Source organism: Euprymna scolopes, chromosome 22 (genome assembly GCF_053919585.1).
Source record: "Euprymna scolopes isolate OS-2025 chromosome 22, ASM5391958v1, whole genome shotgun sequence".
Lineage (NCBI taxonomy): Eukaryota > Metazoa > Mollusca > Cephalopoda > Sepiida > Sepiolidae > Euprymna > Euprymna scolopes.
Window position 1 is genome coordinate 65,720,158 of NC_136503.1, and position 11,512 is coordinate 65,731,669.

An 11,512-nucleotide genomic window follows, 5' to 3' on the forward strand; every position below is an offset into this window, starting at 1 on the left:
TATATATATATATATATATATATATATATATATATATATCTGTGTGTATGTGTGTGTGTGTGTGCGTGTATATGTACGGGTGTGTAAATGTTTTATATCGGTGTATTATTGAAAAAACATAGCAGAAGATGCGTATAAATATTACGTTGAAACATGGGTATACTTGTAGTTATGTGCATGGGTGTGTAAATATATAGATATATACATATGTGTCGTTGTATAAGTCCGTGTAGAGAGAGATGTAGGCGTATATATATATATATATATATATATATATATATATATATATATATATATATATATATATATGGATGAGTGTATATGTATGTACATATGAGAAAAGAGGGGACCTAAGAGGTCGAGGCCCGACTGGGTCTATGTGTTTACAATAAAGATGAGACTTAAGTGTTTTAGAGTCGGAGTCCATCGCTAAAACAGTAGAACTGACAAGACGATACACACCGGGCTTATGATATGATGGGTAATTTCATTCTCCAGCCGTTTTCCCTCATTTTTCTTTTACTTTTCTTATTCTCCGAGTATGCCTGTCTGTCACTCTCCACCTTGTTGTTTTTACACCACTTATCAAGGCCAGTCGGATGTTACATCGGCCGAAAACATTGTGGAGAAACAACCAAGATGAGAACAATAGTCCAAACAAGTCAAATAATGCAAAAATAATTATCAGGCCTTATCTAAAAAATATACAAACACCATGTAAAAAAACGGAATGTACTTGGATTTATCACAAAAAGAAATATATATTGAACTAATTTGTCGGGCGACATAATTTTTTTTAGAACAATCCATTTTAAAATAGATGACAGTCACTATTGTTTACCTTACAAAATTGAAATTAACAACCAATCGCCTGTTTTCTCATCCAAAATACTAGTGTTTTAAATGTTCGTGAAAGGTGATAACGTATGTACGTACATAAAATGATTTAGTATATATATATACAATTTGATGAGATTAATTTTATATACAGAAATGTCCAGAGTAACCTACTACTGAAAACGTTGTTAACATTTCATGAACCTGACTCACCTAGAAAAGGAAAATGATTGCATTTCTTTGATGCGTTTGCGTGTTGTTTTCTTATACGGAGTAAACACATAACGATTTATGAATCGATATTGTTGCCTTGTTTTCTTACGGTTTGCGTTTCATACCATATGATTTAGGTTTTATTTTTGGAGATTCTCGAAGTCGCTGTGATTGCCGGAAGTGAGTCATTCAGTTGTAACTCTAGCCTCGGGATAACAGCGGGAAAATGTTTACTACAATAAAAATGGAGACACGAGGAAAGTAATAATGAATATGAAAAAGTGGTGTAAAGAAAAAAGAAAATAAGCATGTGATGAGTAAGGCAAGGAATAGAATAAAAAATATGAAGTATGACTGAATTATGTCTTAAGAAGAAGAGAAAAAAATAAAAATAGGACAGAAAAACTAGTAGACGAACGCGAGGTTACAGACAGTAACGTAAAGTAGAATGAATTAAATTAATAAAAATACAAAAACAGGATAACGTGATGGAAAAGTAGAAAAAACAAACAAATGATACGTGAAGCAGTAGAAAAATGAAGTATAATTAAAAGATTGCGAAAAATATTTAAAAAAAAAACGTATGAGCCGACGTATGAGATGGAAAAAAGAAAAAAAAGGAAAAAGAAGAAACTGCAAGTAATTAAAAAGACAAAGAGAAGTAAATATAGAAACAATATAAAAAGACGACCGTGTTGAATAAAAATATACAGAAAAAAAGAAACTAAAAAGACAAAACACTGTGATAGGAAAAAAAAACAAAAAAGAAAAAAAGAATCAGAGCAAGTCGAAAAGGATGAACGTCATGAAGGAAAGATGAGAAGAATTTAAAAAAATAAAAGCAATGGTTCAATGGAAAAGAATCAGGAATCCGTGCTGGTCTTTAGTAAATAAATAATTCCTGTCCATATTTTCTATAGTTTCATCCCGAACAATCGATTCTAGAATTTGGCACAACAAATGGTCAATCTGACAGGTTTGTAAATTGAAGTCAAATGACTACTGCTTTTCTTTAAAAATAGGAGACATATCCTACAATCCATTAAACAGGAAGATCACATTCATAAGAGGATTCGTTGAAGATAATTGTTAAAGGCAATGCTAACTAGTTCTTAGCTTCAAACAACAATTTGGGATCAACCTCGTCAAGTGCTGCTATTTTGTTGGTATACAATGCTTTGAGCTTATTAAGACATCTTTAGACCCAAACTTAATGTCTGCAAAAGGTTCATTAAAACTACGGGTATTGAGGATGAAGATATTTGACGTATCCTCCGATGTCAATATCTTCTTTAACTGCAGCTTTAAGACTAATACCGCCCCATCTCCAGCCTGTGTTCTGAGACCGTCTTCTTTGTCAAGATATCGTAAAAAGTATTTTTTCCACTTGGAGTTCACATATAACGAGAATGATTTTCATACTCTTGGCTATGTATAATTCAACATATATACATGTATACATTCATAAAGCAAATGTATATGAGTAAATACAGTTTAAATAAACATAAAATCTGGGGAATATGATTATATGTAAGGGGGTAATACAGTATATGTCTAATATTTAGCTGCGTCTCTTGAATGCTAAATGGCAGTCGTAGAAGTCTTTTTAAATGTTTAAACAAAGAAATATACACAATATAAATATTCATTCATATTATAAATGAAATTATAGCTGAGAAAAAATTAAGTCCGACTTTATATCTATAATATCGGAAACAAAGAAAACGAAAAAGTGCTCAATACATTTGTAGAGCTACAACAGTTTTTCATAATTATTTTTATTTTTCATTTACTGGTTGGTTGGGTGTTATTTTGAAACAGGTTTAAGCATTAGGAAGTTAAAGGGTAGAGGATATACTAATACCACTATCAACTATATCGAACCAAACACCCTTAATGCTAATAAGGAAAACATATTAAAGAACATTATTTGGTTCAATCCTCCATTTAATATTATGATAAAAATAAACTAGGACAACAATTGTAAATAAGTTGACACCCATTTTTCTAAATAACATATTGCATAAGATATTTAATAAAAATACTATAAAATTCAGCTACAGTTGCAGTGATCACCTAGAAAGAATAATTAAAAAACACAACAATATAATACTGAGGAGTAACAACAATCACAATAAAATCAGTAACACAAAAAAACTGTAACTGCACAAATAATTCAGAATGACAACTAGAACAACAATGGGCTGAAATTGTACACACAGCCAACAAATTTTTAATTTAATTTGTTTTTAATTGGTCAATCATCACAGCGCTTTCTTTCTCTCTTTCTTTCTTTATTATTTTTCGCTTCCGTTTTTTTTTTAATGATTAGTTTTTTTCATTTTTATTTATATAGTTTCCCTCCTCCCTTTTTTCCTTTTTCCCCTCCTCTCTATCCATTACTCCTTTAATTTTTAATATCCATATGTAATCAAAAACATTATCTTTCCGTTAATTAATTTTAACTTAAAGCATCCCACGATAGAGACGGATAATCTTTATCCCGTCTATTGAAACAACCTGTAATGAATTAATTAATACATTCGAGGTTGAAATAATAATCCTCCCCCACACACACACATACACACACACACACACATATATATATATATATATATTCAAATATACAATATAACAATATAATATTGTATAATGATCTATAATTTTCTATGCATCGAGTTTAGTATTACTTTTATAATGCTAACACATACGTAGAGCTATATATAAAATTTTAAAAATTCACATAGCAATTAGGCAACATAGAATCGTCCGGGTTTCAGTCTCTGTTAGAATACTGCCAAAGTAGTCATTTAGTTTAAAAATATCGAAAAAACTTGTATAAATGCCCCGTTTTCACATATGAAATTTTGGCTTTCTATCCAATCCATATCCGCCAAAATCCAAAAATTGACCCCGAAACTTGCCAAGATATACACTGATATGTACAAGGATGGTATCTACATTACACAATCGTGTTCTAGATAAGTCGTAATCACTTATTACGACCAACTGATAAAAACAAAAGTGACAAACTTCATAGATGCCTTGGACGTTGCTGAAAAATTAAACTTTGTGGGGTTATTTATTTTACATCGCCTAAAAAATATACTGAACAAGACCAGCATTCACCAATATAAGGGCATGAACTAGCCATAATAAACTATTACAGCAAAGCCAAGCGGTAGTGTTAGAAAAGTTATACATATGCGAATAAATACTTAGGGTTTAACGTAGAGGCTAACAAAAAATATCATGGTTTTAAGATGTTAATCTGAACTTAGATATGAAATACGAACCCTGCTTAAAAGATAACGTTAATTCCACACGAGTAAAAAACGTCTAAAAACTTCCTCAAGTATAAACAGATGTTTGACTATATCGACAAATTTATCATCTGATCTTTCGGTTTACAGTGGTTGGGCCCCGTCTTGAGCAGGTAATCAATCGAAGATTGAAAAAGGAGTGACCCCATCGATTTTGATCACAATTAGTAGGAGTGTAGAATATACGATAATCTTCAAAACAATCCTGAACAATGTAGTGTCACCCTGCTCTCTCTGACACACACACACACGTACACATACACAGACACATATATATATGTGTGTGTATATATATGTGTGCATATATATATATATATATATATATATATATATATATATATATATATATATATATATACTCTCCCCTAGTTATTTATTTGGGTTGCAGCTGCCTTGAATTTGAGTTTGTTTGAATTTTTACGGCACGTCAGTATCCCACACTGCTAACATCCTAATAAACACTTATATACGTTTTTACAAGCAATGATTTCAGCCATCTACCCTCCAACTAATATATATATATATATATATATATATATATATATATATATGTATATATATATATATATATATATATATAAGGAAAACAATCAAACTGAATTACGCTGTATTACTTCAAGGACTTCTAGTAACTTTACGGTATTACTTGTAAAACATTGCTTCTCCCCGTTCAATCAAAGTATTTACTTTTAGTATAGTGTGTTGCAATCACTTTTCTACATAGTTTGTATTGATGTTATCAGACATATTAAAATACGTTTTTGTTCTAATCTAATCAAATTGAACTGAGGTGGAAATGAGAAGTTTTTACTTTGTTTATAAATTCTTATAAAAAAATAAATATAATTCTATAGTTTTGAAAAGAATCGAAACCGTGTCTTTCACATGGACTATATGAATCACAGAACAAAACCAATCACACGTAATTTAACTCAAGTCCTCGCACTATACATAAAAATGTTCAATATTTAACGCAAATATTGATATGCAAGTTTAAATAAGATCTTCAAACATATTACGTTCATCTGATGCTATGTCTGTAGGTAAGAAACGGACTTCATAAAGACTGTCCAATTTACGCCGAACAATTAGCAAGGTTTCCATTTTGAAAGTGAATAAGTTTTTTTTTTTTTTTGCCAATACTACAAGATAATCTCTTATCAGATGCACAATTAGATCTGACAAATCCCGTCATTTTTACCGCTTTATATGACAATGTGGGCAGTCATTATTTACCCGACGGCAAAGAAAGAAATTCTTCACGAACAATGCGAAGTTCTTAAAGTCTTTTCATATGAGAAATACAATATGGCATCTTGTTTATTTATTTGTATTCAGATTTTTATATTCGCTTCCGTTATGATTCATTATTTTATCGTTTTTAGACGTTATACTACTTTGAACATATTTTTATATATGGTTTGATGGTCATAGAAACTATTGTGTATATATATATATATATATATACATACATATATGTATATTATTGGAATATATATTATTGCATTTTTAATAATAAAAAAGCACACTTCCACTTTACCGTAGGGCTACTATATGGGACATGAATTGCAAGAATAATATGTAGGGAGTTGGGCAGCAATATGCTTGTTCACATTACAGTAAAACGTATGCATATCTGTACAGTAGGGAGCAGAAACTCGTATCATAGTTCCAAAGTTTAGCAGTTCTGGGGAAGAAGTTATTAGAGTAGAAGGCGTTCTGACATCTGAGGAGCTCTACTGTGTAAGTTGGGACTTTGCTTCTTGTCGTGTAATCGGATTTGGCGAAATGGGGTATAGAGCTTGTAGTTCCTCATGGCAGTTGCTATTAAGATACTTGTAAAACAGGCCGAGGGATGCAACATTTTATCGATGGTACAGAGGTTGAAGCTTACCTGAAAGTTCGGGGCTTATTATGTTGATCAGTCTTTTTTGAACCCTGTATAGGAGTGAGAGACTAGGAGACGATGCACCAGCCCAAATGTAACAACAATACTTCATACATAAGCAACCCGTAGTCATGTAGACGTAGATAATACTTTCAAGCGTAAGGAGCTGTCTAGCAGGGTAGAGAAAACCTTGACCGTGCTCTTGATGTATCTGTTTCAACTTACGTTTTCTGTGAACATAAAAACCAGGAGATTGAAAAAGAAAACTCCTTTTAAGCAATGTATCATTTGCCATAGCGTTAGACGGTTGAGATGGTTTCTTATAATTATTAAAGGAAAATAGCTTAGTCCTAGCAGCATTGAACGCTACCATCCATTTTTTGTCCCCATTTCACCACAGATCGGAAGCCTTCTTTTAGAATTTTTGCTATTATGTTGGATATGTGTCTCTTCGTTTTTTCCCCTCGTGTTGGTTTTAGAGCGTGATTTCGTCAGCAAATATGCTTATTTGAGAGACAATTTTATCAGGGAGGTAATAAAGGTCCAGAGATCGACCCCTGCCATAAACCGCATTTATAACATATTGTTTTAACGTACGACAGTTATGGAAAACCTGGTTTCTTCTATTATTTAAAAAAAAATAATTGTTAAGTATCCGTCCAATAATACCATATGATTTGATTTTAATTAAAGGACCACCGTGTCATGCCTTGTCAAAATCCTTGTATATATATATATATATATATATATATATATATATATATATATATATATATATATATATATATATATATGACTATTGCTATCCCCCACGTCCTTATCCAGTGCAGGTTATATGCGTTCAGAGATTACAATTAGTATGTGTGAAGTAGAACGGGATTGCCTTAATCTACAGGGTGAACAGAAAGTCCTTGGATCAATTCAAAAATGGTTTATTAATAGAAAATTACAAAAATATATATTAAACATGAATGAAAATTATAAGTTAGGAAACCAAAAATAAATTCACATTATTTATTTTCAATGTGATGCCCCTTCCTTTCGATTAGACGTTCAATTCTCTGTCTGAAGTTACCAACTGAAGAACGCAGCGTTTCCTGAGGTATTTTAGCCCATTCACTCAGAAGAGATGTCTTCAAAGCATCATCACTTGGATGAGCAACAAAACAGACCTTTGCCTCCAACAGAGACCACACCGAAAAATCCATGGGATTAAAATCAGGCGATACAGGAGGCCACATCTCCTTACTCCAGAATCTTGGGAAATGACGTTGACACCAGTCCTGAGTTTTTTCTGGAGGTGTGGGATGGTGCTCTATCTTGTTGGAAGGTGAAAGGCTGATCTTTGAAGTATTTCTTCATCTCTTCAAATGCTAGAACCAAAATATCGTTAATGTAGCGATCTGTGTTGATCTTAACCCCCTGCTCCACGAAAATCAGAGGCAACTTCCAAGATTTGGAGACTGCAGCCCACACCATGAGGGTAGACGGATTTTGTCGGCGGAAAACTATTCTCACGGAGTCATCAATGTCTGCTGAAGATTTTGCGTAAACTCTGTCGTTCTGATTGTTAACAGTCACTCCGATTGTGAAGAGTTTTTCATCAGAAAAAACGATCTCTCGCTCTGCCGTGCCAGCCTTCAGTTCTCCAAGAAGAAGCTTTGCTCTTTCAAGTCTCTTGTGCTTTTGGGCAGGTGTGAGGTACTGTCTCTTTCTCATCTTGTAGGGCGACAACTCGAGATCGTTTTATACGATGGTTCTCATCGAGGTCACGCTCACATTCATGTCTTTAGCCATTTGTCTTGCAGATCTCTTCGGGTTCCTCCTTACCCTCTCTCGGACAGCTTTAATCACCGTCTTTGTTCGAGCAGTGCGAGGTCTTCCACTCCTAGTACGGTCTTCAGATGTACCAAGTTCCTTAAATCTGTTAACAACATGGTACACGGTGGATTTAGACACTTTCAAGAGCTTAATAATCTCTGAGTTTGTCCTTCCTGCGCAATGAAGCTGAATTGTGGCCTCTCGTTTGCTTCATTTTTCTGAAAGTTTAAACAAAATCATTTTAATATTGTTGTTGAAAATAATTAGATAAATAGTAAGACTATATACTTACTTTATTCGAAAAGAGAAAAAGTGATTTTAACAATATTTAATTTTAAAACTGAAAATGGTTCAAGGACTTTCTGTTCACCATGTATATTGTTGGTATGACAGAAGTTTAGCAACTGTAAGGGGGTTGAATAGAGCTTGATTAATTATAGACAACAATTTTTTTGTGAAAAATTGAGGAGGCTTATGTAGCGATAATAAAATAGGTCAATTATTTCGCGTGTAAACTGGTACCAGAGAAAAAAGTTTCCAGCGGTCAGGAAAGCGACATTTATCAAGGCATTCGTTGCAAAGTTCAAGCGAAACTGGAGCAACCTCTGCGTATCACCTATTCTTTAATAGTATAGCTGGGGTGAGATAAGATCCGCATGCTTTTGAGAGGTCTAGTTTTTTTTATAATATCATGTACTTTAGAAAGAGGTATATTTTCAGATCACCTAGTGTAGTTTCTGTCAGGAACAGAAAAGTCAAGGAGGGAGTGGTGCAAAAGTCAAAGAGGGAGCCTGGTGCAAACAGACGGACACACATGTTAGCTTTCCCGGTTGTCGTGCAAACAACCTCATTATTGTTGGATAGTCTAGAATTGTTGATTGTCCATTATTTACAACACCATTGTATGATTTTCCAAAAATCATGGGTTCAATATGTCTGCGTTTATTACGTTTTCTGGTGGTTTCGCTATATTTTCTCCTAGCTGTCACTACTTTTTCTTACTATTATTTCTAGCTTATATAAAATTTTGTCTGTTGATACTGGACATATGTCGGCTAAATCCGCAATATTCTTGTTGCCTTTGAGCAATGAACGCAACACAAGTTGAAGCAAACAATTGGGGATAGTTGGTTTTGCTATATAACTTACATGTGGGAACATGTGATTCAATTGCCGCTTTGAAATATTTAGTGGTTTGTTTTGCGCACTGTTCCGTATGAAGAGAACATATATTTATTCATGGAGCCTCTCTGGAGTGACCTCTGATGGCATCCCAGTACGCCTTATTGTAGTGTCTTGACGTTTTGAACAATGGCTCTTCAACTTAAGGTCGAGAGTTTAGAGTGTCGTTTATCATTATCACGACATGAGCAGCATTTCCGGTTGCCAATTGGCATTTGTAACACAATCTTCAGGAACTTGTGTCAGAAATAGATCCAATATAGAGGCTTACTGGTCTGCATGGTTTGGGAGATAGATCTACAACGTTACTGTCTATGTCAAGGAATGGGAGATAGAAAAGTTATGGCTTATGCTACCAGCCCTTTCTGTGTAGTAAGAGAAGTCAATCCAATTACTGTATTTGTAGTAAAATCACCAAATGCATGTATTTGGTAGCTAGTGTCAAGGGAGACTGCTATATATATGCTGCCACAGAATGATTTAATAGAGTATAGTCCTGGTTTGTGGAAGAGCGATAAAGAAAATATAAGTATCTAACGTTATATTGTAAAGTTAGTCTAAAGGACATGGTTATTTTCTCTAGCTTAGATTCACTTGTCATGGGGAAGGTGTTAAAAATATAGACTCCAACACCGTGCAGGTGTCTGTCAGAGTCCTTACGACAAAAAGGAAATAATGAAACATGGTTAGAAAGTGGTTAGAGGGGATGTGGGTTGCAAGTTACTAGCACTTAACACTAAGATATCCGAGGATTCTGCACCATGTGTTCATTATAATCCACGGATATTTGTAAATGCGAACAGAGGAAGGGGTATCTTTGTTTGAGTGCGTCTTGTTCAATCGTCATATCTAATGAAATAATAAAGAAACTTTGCAAATGAATAACGCACTATGATTTATTAGAAATTGTTAATCGTGTATTTGTTCATAAATATGTGGTCTCATATTTCATCACACTCGTTCGCTGTTTGATTTAGCGTCAGCTTAATTTTCTAGCCGTCTATATATTCTGCATTGCTGTAGGTCATAATAAGCGTCAGATCTCTCCAGCCTTGGATGCTTTCCTCCCGCATATTTTGATTTGATCTTTTCTCTTCCTTTCTACGCAAAACAATATGACATAAAATACTTAAAAACAAAATGCTACAATACCATACAATTAATTATTACAGTAAAACTTATGCACGTCATGTTATATATATATATATATATATATATATATATATATATACATATATATGCATATATACATATGTATATATATATACTTACATTATAGTAAAACTTATTCGTGCCATGTTATATATATATATAATATAATATATATATATATATATATATATATATATATATAGTTTATTCAGCTTGGTTTGGCAATACACTGTGAAATGACAGACACCCGGACATTACAAATTATACCGAGAGATATTTGGAGAACAAAGAACCTTATGACTTTATATATATGAATAAGTGTGATTATGTTTTGCGAGATTTAATACACCTTTAACGTTTACCCCGTTATTAAAGTTTTCAAGATATTTAAATATGAAGAAACAACTTGTCTTAGTTTGTTGTTCACTTTAGTATTCAATGGACTAATCAGGTCAAATAGATAACTTGCAACAGCAGACTTTTATAGACGTTTAGACATGAACTGAAAGGTTCCCTACATCCGTTTCTACAACAATACAGGTTTTCTTGGAGTCTCTTAACTGAACTCACATTCTTGTTTTCGTTTTTGTTTCATGACGTTTACAGCAAAAAAAAAAAAAACTTTTTCCCAAAATGATATATTATTTTATTTTCTCTTCCATGTAATGTCGCCACGGATCTTAACATTATTTTCTTTTATTTGTCTATCAAAGAATAGGGTAACTAATGAAGAACTTCTAATATATAGAACAATTTTCACATTCTCAGTAGAATAGTGTATAGTCGTCTCTAAATTCAGAGATAATTTGTACTCGTCGAAGCGTCATTTTAAGTCACCAAAGTTACTAAATCCAATGACAAAACAGGTGTCCAGCGGTCATATTAACACATAGTTACATACATATTATTTAATTGGAATTCATTATTAAGAAGAGTATTGTTTATTAATTTTATTTATTGCGGACTATTATCCTCATGTTTTCTTAGTTGTGTCACGACGTTTCCGCGATTTATTCCTCTGGTCGTCGTCAGCTGGAAATCACGACGGGATAAGAACTCTGAATCTCTTAACTGCGTTCAAGGCAATTACTGCCTT